Below are 14,046 nucleotides of genomic sequence, written 5' to 3'. Positions count from 1 at the left end.
ATGTTTCTTGAAAATTGAGTTTTAAACTAGGATTACTAAACATAACCCATGAACTGGTTGTCTTGCTTAACTGCTAGAAGAATGGAAGCTCTAGCGTTTCAAAAGGTTAAGTTGATAAGACAATGAAGCGTCAGGTGAGTTTTTGCACTCTATCCTAAAATGTTAAATATGTTGAACGTTTGCATGGGTCTATAAGTATTTGCCATTTTAGTTCAGCATGCATGATCCCATGATGCTTTATGTATAAAATATGTGTATTGCATAAGGAACTAAGCAATAGGGGATAAATGATGGACTAATGATCGACTATTGATGTCACAACAATAATGTGCAAGCATACACTGTCGACGCAAGTATAGTAGATAGATGTGAGTCTGTCAAATATTGATCCCATAGGGATGGTTGTCTTTTATCAATTAATGCCGATGCAATAACTAGATAGAAACGAGATAAATTGTGAGAATATTTGTCGAAGCAATAACTCAAAAATAATAAGATAAAGTATGCTATGGATAAACTAGGATCCCCAACGTGAATCTTTAGCAGAATACTAAGTATTCGCAATGTATAAAAGATAGATGATTGTCGACACAATAAAACTCAATGTATGTCTTACCCAACGCCACTCCTTTATTTAATTTGGGACTTAACCATGCACATTAACCTCACCTTCCAATGAGGGCAATATAGCACTATTAACAACTAGTGGACTAAATTCCTTTAGCCCTTACTCAACTTCCGTTGTGAAGCTTATTAGCTCAAACTGTCACTGTACCTTCTAGTGTTAGTGACTGCAATAACACTTCCATGTTTAAAACATTCAAACCCCCAAGATTAAATAATAAAAAAGATTTAATATCATAACTTTCAAGAATTCATTGTACTTCCATACAATAGAAAATATAGATTAATCACAAGCATTTCCAAAGAAATAAGAAAAAATCGAGTGGAGAAGACTATTCCTAGTTAACTCGATTGAATCTCTCGATTTTCTCTTGTCTCACACTTAAAACTCCTCATCCAAAATGGATCTGCATCAATCTTCACGTTGGCTCACCTAAAGAAGGTTTAAGCTGCCATAGTCGGAAGCTTCAAAAATAGGGTAAGGAGAAATGGTGATCAAAAGAATTCTTCCCTCTATTCTTCTCACGTTAACCTTTTATGTTTTCCTCAACAGTACAGGTGTCCTTCCCTCAAGATTCTTCTATCCTTGTTCGTACAAGGTAGTTACACTGGATTGGAAAACTCACGTATTTTTGGTCTTTTTATCCAAACAGCTTTCAATTGCTGCAACAATTTTGGACACAATCTAGAATTAACTAATGCAGCGATATTAGTGCAGAATGATAGCAAAACACAATCTAGAATTAACTAATGCAGCGATATTAGTGCAGAATGATAGCAAAATTAAGGATAAAATAGGCTAGCATTCACTGGGTTATAAAATGCAATTTACTAAACTGAAAATGCTAAAATGTATGCTAACGATAACTAAATGGGAACAAATTAACCAATAAGTAGGGAGAAAACAAATGTTCTTTCTAGTACAATCAGTTAGACAAAGTTAGGAATGGGAAAAAGGGCTAAAGTTGTTAGATACTGTCATACAATGTTGTTGTGTGCACCCGTTATGAGCAAAGCTCCAAAACTTGCAGAAGGGACACTATGATGTTCGAGCATCAAGGTATAGGATGGAGAATGGAGGAATGGATGGAATACAATAGGAAAAGGGAACAAAATGTCATGGCTAGGCCATGGAACCGGTCAAAACTTATACACCTAGTATGAGTAAGACCATAGCTCGAAGAAGCTATGACATCATGATATAAATGAGTAAGACCATGGCTAAAAGACACTATGGCATCATGGCAAACAGGAGTTAGACCATAGCTGAAAGACGCTATGTCATTCTAGTAGTCCGCGGGGAAAATAAACACAAGGTTATATTGTGTAAGACCATAATTGAAGGATGCCATGGCATCATAGTTAGTCTGACAGGACACTAAACACAGGATGGTCTGACAAGACATTAAACACAAGATAGTCCGACGAGATGTTAAACAACATTAAACACAGGATAAATCTGTCAAGACATTAAACACGAGATAGTCAGTCAGGATAGCAAATGTAACAGCCCAATTTTAGCTAAATCAAAATAGTGGTTCCGGGGCCACAAATTTGAGATCTAAAAATTATTTTAGTATTATTTTTGGTGTTTATAGCATGTGAATATGTATGTGTCAAAATTTCGTGAAATAATTTTATCGTTTAATAGCTCAATTTCAGAAAAACGACTAAATCGCGTAAAATACAAAAGTTGTGTTCTACTTTTTAAAGTGCTTAATTGCCATGGCTTATTAAATGAAAGGTCCTTATTATGTAATTAGACCATTGATAGTGGAATTTGACATAAATGGACATCCATTATAAGTTTGATTAATGTTTTAATTAAGGGCATTTTAGTTATTGTGTAAATAAAGGTTAATTAAATAAACTAAAACCAAATTTAGAACATCTTTGTCTTCCTTAACTGAATAGAAAGAAAGAAAAGGGAGTTTGGAAGCATTTTAGGGTTCGGCAATTTGGTAGCTTGATTAAGATCAAGAACGAAAGAAATTGGATTTAGATCGGGGGAAGTCAAAAGTTATTAAATAGTCGATTCGGCCCCTCTATTCTGACTACGAGGTACTTTCATATGCAAATAAATGCCTTTAAATTGAATTATATGTGTTTACTTGTCATTAAAATGTTATAAATGCTAAACGAATAATTATGAGCATGAATCGACAGAGTTACGACATCTGAAAGTCCCGTACAAACCTTAGGAATCGTATAGGATATGAATGTCATGACATTAGGTTATCAAGATGTGAATACATGTAAGACCATGTCGGGGACATTAGCATTGTATTGAGATTATGTGTAAGACCATGTCTGGGACATTGGCTTTGATAATCAATTTCATGTAAGACCCTGATGTGATGTGAATCGTGATAAGTTTTATAATTTATGAATGTCTGTTCTCGAAAACTAACTATTATCACGACAAAGGCAAGCGCACCTTATCGAACAATAGCATAGATTATGGCAAGACCAGGATGTCGAACACAAAGAAACTAAAAGTACTAGTATTAACTTTTTTTTATTATCTAGCCTAAAAATAAAGGGGTTTGCTTTATCTAAACTAATTACTAAACTAAGAATGCATAGAAAGTAAGTTGGGGAAATAACTTTTGGGAAAACTGAATGATTAGGACAATACCTAAGGGAAAAATCCACCTAGACTTCACTTGTTACTGACACTAAATCGGACGATATATTCATTTGACTTGATCCATAGAAATTCCTAAGTTATATTATTATCTCTCTCAAGACTAACAACATCTAACCCTAGGTTGATTAATTGAAATCTCTTTCTAATTAAAACCTCTAGTGTTGCATTAACTCAATCTATGGATTCCCTTATTAGGTCTCACCCTAATCCAAAAAATTTATGTCACTCTATCCCTAGGCGTGCAATCAACTTCGCTTAATTATGTTAGATCTACTCTTAGACAGGGACTTTTGCTCCTCTGAATAAGCACATCAACACTTGAATCAATATCTTGGAATATTAAAGCAAGAATTAAGAACTCATAATTAAGAATAAGTCAAATACTTATCATACAATTCAGATAATAATAAAAAGATCCGTCTTAGGTTTCATTCCCCTTAGGTATTTAAGGGGTTTAGTTCATATTTGTGAAAGAAAACATCTCAAAAGAATAATGATAAAAAAACATAAAGAAAACCCAAGAACTCTTGAAGGGAATTAAAGGGAGATCTTCAGTCTTGAAGGTGAATCCAGCTTCTTTGATGGATCAATCAGCTTTCCTCCAGTAATTCCTTGCCTCCTACTCCGTGTGTCCCCTCTAATCCTTCTCTAGTGTGTTTAAATAGGCTTTAGAATGCCTAAAAGCCCTCAAGAGTGGCCTTTTCCGAATAGGACTAAACTTAGGCTCGATATGGACATGCCCATGTGATACGCCCGTGTTCGGTTGCTTCAAACCGTGTTTGAGTCTGTTGAATGGACACGAGCATGTGGTCTGCCCGTGTACAGAAGTCCAGGCTGTGTTGATTTCACATGTTGGTCCATTTTCTCCGTTTTCGGCCCGTTTCTCTCTTTTTTTATTCTCCTATGCTCATCTAAGTATAAAACATGAAATTAAAGGATTAGGAGCATCGAATTCACCAAATCTAAGGAGAAATCATCCATAAATGTGCTAAGCATGGGATAAAAATATGTATAAATTCTGGTTTATCAAATAACCCCACACTTAAGCGTTTGCTTGTCCTTAAGCAAAATCCTCAACTTACAATTAAGAATTCATTTTTCTTAACTTATAATTCCTATTAATTATAATAACTCAAAATAAACCATAACTAACCATACATTGACAAAAATAGGGATAAAATTAACTTAGGGGATTTCAACAATAATGGGTTATGGGTTAATATTGAGGGTAAATCAATTAATGGCTTCTTAGGCTCAAGGGGGTTCACTAAGGGTTAATTATGGAGGTAGGCTTTTTATGGAGTGTGTGGGTTATACCTACGTGCCTTTATCATCTCAACATATCAAATCAAAGGAGTGGTCTTGACATGCATAATCAAGCAAGTTCTAGAATAACAAATCAATATTAATGCACTCATAGAAAGAATAAAAGTGAGCATGAAAGAAATAATAGATGCTCTAAAGGTTCAGGATCTCAAAAAAATTATGGCTTTTTGATGTTAAACCTGTGAATTTCAACTCAAGATAATACCTAAACTTGGGGAAACAACCTAAAAAATTTTTATTATGAAAAAAAATCAATTTATCATGTTTGATTCTCTAATTCCTTAAAGTCTAACAATCAATGCATAAATGCCTATGTTTTAATTCAAGACATATCAATAAAAATCATAAATTAATCAAAATTCATTCTAATAATGATATGAGAAGATTATTTGAGAAAAAGACAAAATTCAGGAATTTTTCTGCTAATGATATAAATATGCCCCCCACACTTAAGATGTACATTCTCCTCAATGTACAAAGATATATAATAGTGATATAAAGATAATATTAGAAGAGAGAGGGAGAGAAGTGAAACTTCCTGAATGTTGAATGGAATTCTTGAATTGGAGGTGTAACACCCCTTACCCGTATCCGAGGTCGGGCTAAGGTACGAGACGTTACCAAACAAACATACAAACATTAAACTAAAATACGAGCCATAAAATTTTATTCATATTTCAAAGCGTTCATTCTCTTACACATAGTCCCTTATTTGAGTCTACGGAGCCCAAAACATACTTTAGAAAGGGTTTGGGACTAAACCGAAAACTTACGAAAATCTTGGAAATTTCATGCTTTAAGGCTCCACACGCCCATGTCCCAAAGTCGTGTTCCATACAATTTGAGACACATGGTCGTGTCTCTCTAATGTGGAATATACCTAGGCTATTTTCCAAGCTTTGGTCAACCTTGATCTCTTACACACTTATACAAAATCAAAAGCATATAACATGGTATTCATTTAATGATTAAACATCATCAATTAAACCACAAACATAGCATTTGTATATCATCATACATGTGTCTCTCATACTCATTTTACCTTGTTTATTATAGTACCACTTATACATTTATACCAAGATTATCATCTTCCAAATATCTTCAGCTTAATCATCAAGCATTCATATTTAAAGCTAGATCATATCTTCATAAAATACCACGATTCAGATGCGCAGAATAACATGTTTGCCTGAAACATTTCAATTCAATTCCATACCCAACAAGCATTACATTGAGACTAGTCATATATATATATATACATGTCATGATACATAACATTCTCTTTTTGTTTTCTTATAAACACATATCATTTATTTCATTATATCAATATTTCATATACCATAGTTTGCATGTATTCCACATATATTTATTTTCCTCCTCCTCCTCTCCATTCCACATCCTTAATGTATATAGCATTCTTGTAAGTACGATTTCACAATTTACTAATAAATGTTCACATCAAACTGTCCACACGAGTCATAGTCACTTAATTATTTATAATTCGAGCTACAGAGCTCCAAATTAAGATCCGTAAATTTCCCCTGAAACTAGACTCACATATCTTTCCACAATAAAAATTTCATAATTTTTGGTTTATCCAATTAGTACAGTTTATTCATTAAAATTTCCCTATTTCACTTTTCGACAGTTCTGACCTCTCTTCACTAAAAATAATTATCTCACAGACAGAACTCGGATAATGTTCTTGTTGATTTATCTTGAAAATAGACTCATTATGGATTTTAAAAATATAATTTTGAGCCTCTAATTAGTTTTCTCAAAATTTTTGTGATTTTCCAAAGTCAGAACAGGGGATCACGTAATCATTCTGAATCAGTCTCACAAAAACATGAATATCTCAAAATATAGAACACCTTTACTTTATATATTTCTTTTATATGAAAATAGACTCATTAAGCTTTAATTTTATATCTTATTCAGTCTCTTATTCAATTTATACTATTTTTGGTGATTTTTCAAAATCATGTCACTGCTACTGTCCAAAACAGTTTTATTGCTAATTCACTCTTTCACACTTTCTTTGTATTAACCTCATTTTAACATACATATCACAAATCATTTTCACCACATTTCATACATCACAAGTATAGGCCCATGATCGCAAGGTCACCATAAAATCATCCTCATGTATAACTTACTTGTTTATAACCTTACCACATCCTGGTCACTTAATGAACACATCATTCACATAACCAAGTTCCTGCACTTATTCATCACAAAACTCACAAAGCACTACATAGAGAGTCTCCCGTTGAACACTTCAGATCAATCCTCGATACTTGGTGGTTTCAGCACATAGCTCCACCCATCATATAGTTCAGCTCTCTTGTACACATGGTGAACACTTAGTACCACCCATGTGACCTAGCCAGTTTATCTCGTAGCTCTCTTGTCTACATGGTGTACACATAGTATCACCCATGCGACCTAGCTACATCATAATGTCTTGTAGCTCTCTTGTACACATGATGTGCACTCAGCACTATACATGTGACCTAGCTACATACCATCTGTATCATCTAATCTTTCCGAAGGTTCAACCGAGATTTCTCTTTCTTTTCCAACAATTTCACCAATCAAGTAATTATCCACAAACATATTTCCAATATTTTTATAAAATATCATAATACAAGTAATAGTGATGTATTACTTACATATAAACTTACATCTCATTTAATATCAACATAATAACATTAAATTACACATTGTCTTATTAAAAATCATATGAACTTACAATTTCCCATAATATCCATAATCATAGAAATCACATTTATGTATGATAATTCAATGCACTTCATGTACCATAGACATATTTTTAAATCAATTCATAAACTTGGCACCATAATCATTTAATTTAACATAATTCAATTAATTCACTAAATTTAACTTTCAAATATAAATTACAGCATTATTGTTGTATTATTATCATACCAACTTACATACTTTCAATACCTCGGAGATCATAGTAAATATATCAATTTTACATTGAAACATGCAAAAATTAATGCTTATTATACATATGAACTTACCTTGATATTAAAATGGCCATTTTACCAACTTTCCCAATTTTCGATTTTTCTCTCATTCTAGGTTCAAATCTCGTTTTTCGGGATCTAAAACATCATATTTTACTTATTTAATTAGTGTACTATTCAAAACAGTCCTTAATTCAAACTTTGGAAAAATTACAATTTTGCCCCTAAACTTTTGCATATTTACACTTTTTCCCCTAGGCTCGGGAATTAAACTTCATCCCTTATTCTTATGTTTTATGACATGATGATCACTTTTCCCTTCTATGGCAACATCAAATTCTCACTCTAACATATACTTATGACTATTAGGTATTTTTACGAATTAAGCCCTTTTGCTCGTTTTCACTTAAAACCGAATAGCACAAGTTGTCTAACATAATTTAAAACCTCATACTGTATCATAAAACACCAGAATACACAAATTTTACCTATGGGTATTTTTCCAAATATGAACCCTAGGTTGAATTATTGCTAGCATAAGCTAAATCAAGTTACCAGGACTCCAAAAACGTAAAGAACTTGAAAAACGGGGTTAGAACAAACTTACAATTGAGCTTGGGAAGCTTGAAAACCCTAGCCATGGAGTCTCCCTTGGTATACACGTCCATGGTGAAGAAGATGAGCAAAATTGGCTTTTAATTTTGTATTTTAATTCATTTTACCCCTAAATGACCAAAATACCCTTACTACTAAACTTTCCAAAAATTCCATCCATGTCCAATTTTTGTCCATAACTTAGAAATTGGTCAAATTGATATTTAAGACCTCCTAATTAATATTTCAAATCAAATTCATACTAGAAACTTCTAGAATGCAAGTTTTGCAACTTATTCAATTTAGTCCCTAACTTCGAATTAAGCACTTTATGCATAGAATTTCTTCACAAAATTTTCACACAATCATGCAATCATATCATAGACCTCAAAAGTATCATAAAATAATTATTTATATCTCAGATTTTGTGGTCCCGAAACTTGTGTTCCAACTAGACCTAATTTTGGGCTATTACAGGAGGTATGGAGAATAATCGGCCAAGGCAATGATAAGATTGGAGGAGGGTACTCCGGTGGTGGTAGAGGTTGGGTTCCACAATCACAGTGTCCAGCGAAAGAGTTATAGTGGTGGTCGGGCAGGACATGGCAGTCGTGAAGAACTTTTTCTAGTGGATTTTCAAGTTCCTAAGTGATGATGAGCTTTGGAACTCTTTATAACTGTGATAAAATCAAGAACTCTTTAGGAGATATAAAGAAGCATAATTACTCGTAATGAAATAGCCGAAACTATAAATTGTTCAATAAAAATTATAAAACCTAAAAATGAAATAGTATTAAAGGAAAATAAAATAAAAAGTACTTAAATAAGATAAATAAAGATAAAAGTGAAAATAAAAATAATAAATAAAAAGTCTTTAAACATCGTCATCGCCGAATGGTTCGCGAGGTGGTGGTGGCGATGAGATGTGAAGGTGCTGAAAAATATGATGTAGAGTAGCATCAATGTGATCAAAGCGCTGAAAACACTGCTGCTCAAGTTAAGTAAGGCCCTTAGAGATGTCAGAGTATGAAGCAGCCGCATGAACTGGGCGATAAATGGGCAGTGGCTGAGATGGTGGATCCTCGTGCTATGGAGGGACATCATCAATAATGTCCTCTGGGTCCTCCTTCTTGGTGAACTGGACCAGGCATTACTGGGAGGGTCAACTCCACATCGTCGCTTGATCATCCTCATATGTAGCATACTCGAGATGCCCTGTGGGGACATCTGACCAATGAGGGTTGAGGGAAGATACTTGCACTGCCGTGTTGAGGAGGCCAAAATACGGCTCCGGACGAGTCACATAAGGGCCGATGGATATGACTCCCTTTCTATACTGCTCTGTCTGATGGCGAATGGCGAGGGCAATGAATTAGGCAAGGTCGAAGACGTGCCCATTTGCCATACTCGATAAAAAATAGGCATCGTCAGTGTTGACGATGCCGGTGCTCTCTCGCCGCCCTGTCAGAGTGTGGGCCAAGATGGCGTGTAGGTATCGAAGGGATGGGGCAAGAGCCGATGGCTTGGAGCGACTAGGGTCGTAGGTGGCCAAAGCAGGAACGAGGGCCCTTCAACAGTTGGAGGGAGACAACTGGATGTGGCGATGGAGTGTGTCAAAATCATTTTTGTTCATGAACTCCTCCGTATAGAGCCCCAAAGCAACGCCGAACTCAGGTACGCTCAACTAGCGGACTAAACCACTGAGACGAAACTGGATCATTCCAGGATCATCGAACTGTGTCATAACGACTTGAAGGTGGAAGGTCAAGCAGAATTTGAGTGTGAACTTAGGGTATGTCGGCTCGATGATCTCGAAAAAGAGGCCCCATGGGTCAGTCGTCAGAAGTGCTTGGACCGGGTTAGCCAGTTGGATTTATTCAAGTGCTGCCCAATCAATACAGTGGCCTACACTTAGGGGTCGGGCCCGTAGTATCTGAAAAAGTTCCTCCTATGGTCTCGAGGGAAACTGGAGGAATGGATGTCTGATTTCCACAGTAGGATCCAACGATGATGCTACTCCTTTCCTCTTCTTCGAGACGAGGACGGCGGTTTTCTTGCCACGTGGATTTGACATGGTATCTGCAATGAAAGGTCAAAGTTATGAAAATAATCCCCAAGAATAGCATGGAAAAGGTATACAAGCACGTTAGAACTAGATGGAAATACTTCATAGGGGTTACTGACTAAATAGAAATATCAAATCTTTATTATAATTAGGAATACTAGAATAGTGTCAACTCAATACCTAGTGAATGCATATGAGAATAAGGAATATGGCATGAAATCTATGGAAACACAAGAAAGGATGAATATATCACAATGCATTTACTAAAATGGAAAAGAATAACAAGCATAAGCATGATTATAGTGAGAACTATGAATATTAATCAAAAATCAGCCAAATAAATAAAGAAATAGCATAAAATTAGTGAAAGAAATGAAGGTAATAGGGAGGAAAGAATAGAAAAATGCAATAGTTCTTGGTGGAGGAAAGAGTTAGTCATCTGAGGAGAGCTGTCAGCCGACCACGGGCATGGGAGTGAGGCATGTGAAGTGGTTACGGCGGCTAGGGTAGGGTTTTTAGGGAAGAGGGTGATGAATAGTGAGGGCTTTATAAGTGAGGGCTTTATATAGATATTGGGGCACACGGCCGTGGGGCATGCTTGTGTGCCCTAATTTTAGCCCGTGTGTATCGTGATTTTTAAATTTGGGTGTGTCTAAAATTTGACCTATGCCCGTGTTCTTTGGGCATGTTGATGCACATGTTCGTGTGGCACGGCCGTGTTCTGCTTCGTTCGCTTCTCCCACGCCCATGTATGTATGTCCACACCCATGTTGCTTTTTCAGTCTTGACCACGGGTAGTGACACGGGTGTGCCGCACGCCCGTGTTGTTTTCTCAGTTTCAACAATGGCCTCTAGAAACAGGCATGTTGTACGCCCATGTTGTTTTGACAGATTCACCCACAGCCATGTCGCACGGCCATGGCAACTTATCGACTCCCGTGTTGGGGAAAAATTTTTCCCTGTTTTCACATTGGCGTATCGTACGGCCGTGTTGCCTTTCGTGGCATGGGCACGGCCTAAGGCACGCCCGTGTGCCTAGCCATGTGGTTCTGGAAAACCTATGTTCAGTGACTCAGTTAGTGAATTAAATGTTAAAAACTAAAATTTAAAGAAGTCAACACCGTTAGTGATCGGGTTGCCTCCCGAGAAGCGCTTATTTATAGTTTAAGCTCGACTTACCTCTCTGTTGTGTGGTCATGGCGGTGCGAGGAGTTTACACTCCTCATCCCTGTTGTCAATTTTATCAAAATAAGGTTTTAGACGAGTACTATTTACCTTGAATGTACCGAATTTTGGATGAATTACCTCGACTGTGCTGTATGGGAAAATGCTAAGTATCATAAGAAGGATTTCTCCATTAGGTTCAGAGGTGGCAATCCGAGGGTTTGTTGCACCTAATAGTACTTTCTCTCCAACCTTTAGTTGATTTGGTGAAATATTGAGCTCGTCATAGCATGGTTTTGGTCTATCGTGTGCTCTCAATTTCTGTGTCTGCCATTCATCTAGTTCCTCGACTTGTAGCCCTTGTTCTTCATAGATGGGTTCTTTATCGTTACTCGAGCATGGCTCAGGTGTGTTCTTTGAATGTGTTTCCTTCAAAGAAGGTTTCACCACATGATCAGTATTAGTAGTACGATTTATACAATCACCCTTGATATTTTATATGTTACTTGAATTACGAGCTTGAAGAGTGATTGTTTCCTCACCCACACGAACTGTGAGTTCACCTGTACCAATATCAATTATAGTTTTAGCAGTTGCTAAAAAGGGTCTTCCTAAAATTAAAGGCACGTCACTATCCTCTTCTATGTCTAGAACAACAAAATCGATTGGGAATATAAATTTGTCCATTCTAACGAGTACATCTTCAATAATGCCCATAGGAAATCTAATTGATTTATTTGCTAACTGAATGCTCATCCTAGTTTGTTTGGGTTTCCCAACACCTAGTTGTTTAAACATTTTGTAGGGCATGACATTAATACTAGCCCCTAAATCAGCCAAAGCATTACTAACGTCTAATCTACCAATTAAACAAGGAATAAGAAAACTCCCTGGATCTTTCAATTTGTTGGCCAGCTTATTCTGCAGAATGGCTGAGCAAACTGCATTCATCTCCACATGCGACGCCTCATCCAACTTTTGCTTATTTGCTAAAAGCTCGCTTAAAAATTTAACTGTGTTTGGCATCTGCGAAATAGATTCGATAAACGGTAAGTTAATATGCAATTTCCTAAATAGTTTAAGGAGTGGTCTTTCCTTGTCGCATTGGGGTATGGGACCTGTGGTTTGTACTCTTTACTTGCCGGTTGTTGCTCACTGTGGACTACTTCACCTTTACTTTTACTTACCACAATTCCTTGCCTCGGCTATGGTTTAGGTTCGACTAACTCTTCCTTATCTTGAATGGTAATTGCATTGAGCTGTTCCCTTGGGTTAGATTCAGTGTTACTCGGCAGGCTACCTTCTGGTCATTCAGAAATCAATTTGGGGAGTTGGCCTATCTGAGTTTTGAGCCCTTGGATCGACGCTTGTTGATTCTTAAGTGTTGTTTTGGTATCTTGAAAGCGAGTTTCTGACACCGAAATAAACTTTGTTAGCATCTCCTCAAGGTTCAGCTTCTTTTCCTGTTGGTAAGGCAGTTGTTAAAAACTCGGAGGATGTTGTGGCATTTGATTCCCTTGACCACCCCACAAGAAGTTGGGATGGTTCCTCCAACCTGCATTATACGTGTTACTATATGGGTTATTTTGAGATCTAGAATTATTATTACCCATTTATTGAACTTGTTCCTCCTTGGTGTTAGGGTTGAAGGGTTGATATTCTGTGTATGCTCCTCCTCCTCCATTTGAATCGCACCTTATCACTGGATGTACCTGAGTAGAACCACACAAACCGTTAATCTTTTTATTTAAGAGTTCTACCTGGTTAGATAGCATAGTAACCACATCGAGGTTGAAAACACTAGCTGCTTTCGTTGGCTTTGTTCTCATGACTTGCCGCTAATAGTTATTCAGTGACATCTCTTCAATAAATGTGTAAGCCACTTTAGGTGTTTTGTTATTGATAGTCCCACCAGCAGCTGTGTCGATAAGTTGCCTTGTTGAGGGGTTCATGCTGTTGTAAAATGTTTGAACCTACAACCATAAAGGTAACCCATGGTGAGGGCACCTTCTCAATAGGTCCTTGTATCTCTCCCATGCATCATAGAGTGTCTCTAGATCCATCTGCACAAAAGAAGTGATATCATTCCTCAACTTAGCAGCTTTAGCAAGCGAAAAATATTTAAGTAAAAAATTTTCGGTCATTTGTTCCCAAGTAGTGATTGACCCTCGTGGTAACGAGTTCAACCACTATTTAGCCTTGTTCCTCCATAAAAAGGGAAACAACCAAAGGTGAATGGTATTATCAGAAACGCCACTGGTTTTCAAACTGTCGCAAAACTCCAAAAAATTTGCCAAGTGATTGTTTGGATCCTCATCCTACAAACCATCAAACTGAACAAACTGTTGTATCATTTTAATTGTGTTAGGTTTCAGTTCAAAATTATTTGCAACAATAGTAGGTCTAACTATACTTGACTCAGTTCCTGTTAAATTAGGTTTAGCATAATCATACATAGTGCGTGGAGCAGGATTCTGATTTACTAGATCAGCAGCAATCGTAGGAGGTAGCAGGTTTACATGATTTTCAGCCATCTCCTCAGTTGTGGTGGAAATATCATCCTCTTGCTCTTCCTTTTAGTATCTTAGGCTTCACCTTATTTCTCTTCAATTTTTACGAGCTATACG

The 14,046-nt window shown here is 36.4% G+C and overlaps 1 non-coding gene across 1 annotated transcript; it reads left to right on the top strand.

The window, feature by feature from the left end:
* The first annotated feature begins 13,408 nt into the window (after positions 1–13,408).
* Positions 13,409–13,515, top strand: LOC128281024 (small nucleolar RNA R71). The gene has a single exon (XR_008271241.1). It is a non-coding gene; the product is annotated as a small nucleolar RNA R71 (small nucleolar RNA).
* The last annotated feature ends 531 nt before the right edge of the window (positions 13,516–14,046 follow it).

This window comes from Gossypium arboreum, chromosome 9 (genome assembly GCF_025698485.1).
Source record: "Gossypium arboreum isolate Shixiya-1 chromosome 9, ASM2569848v2, whole genome shotgun sequence".
NCBI classification, from domain to species: Eukaryota; Viridiplantae; Streptophyta; class Magnoliopsida; order Malvales; family Malvaceae; genus Gossypium; species Gossypium arboreum.
The sequence above is the reverse complement of the archived record's forward strand: the minus strand, read 5'-3'. Positions and strand labels throughout refer to the sequence as shown.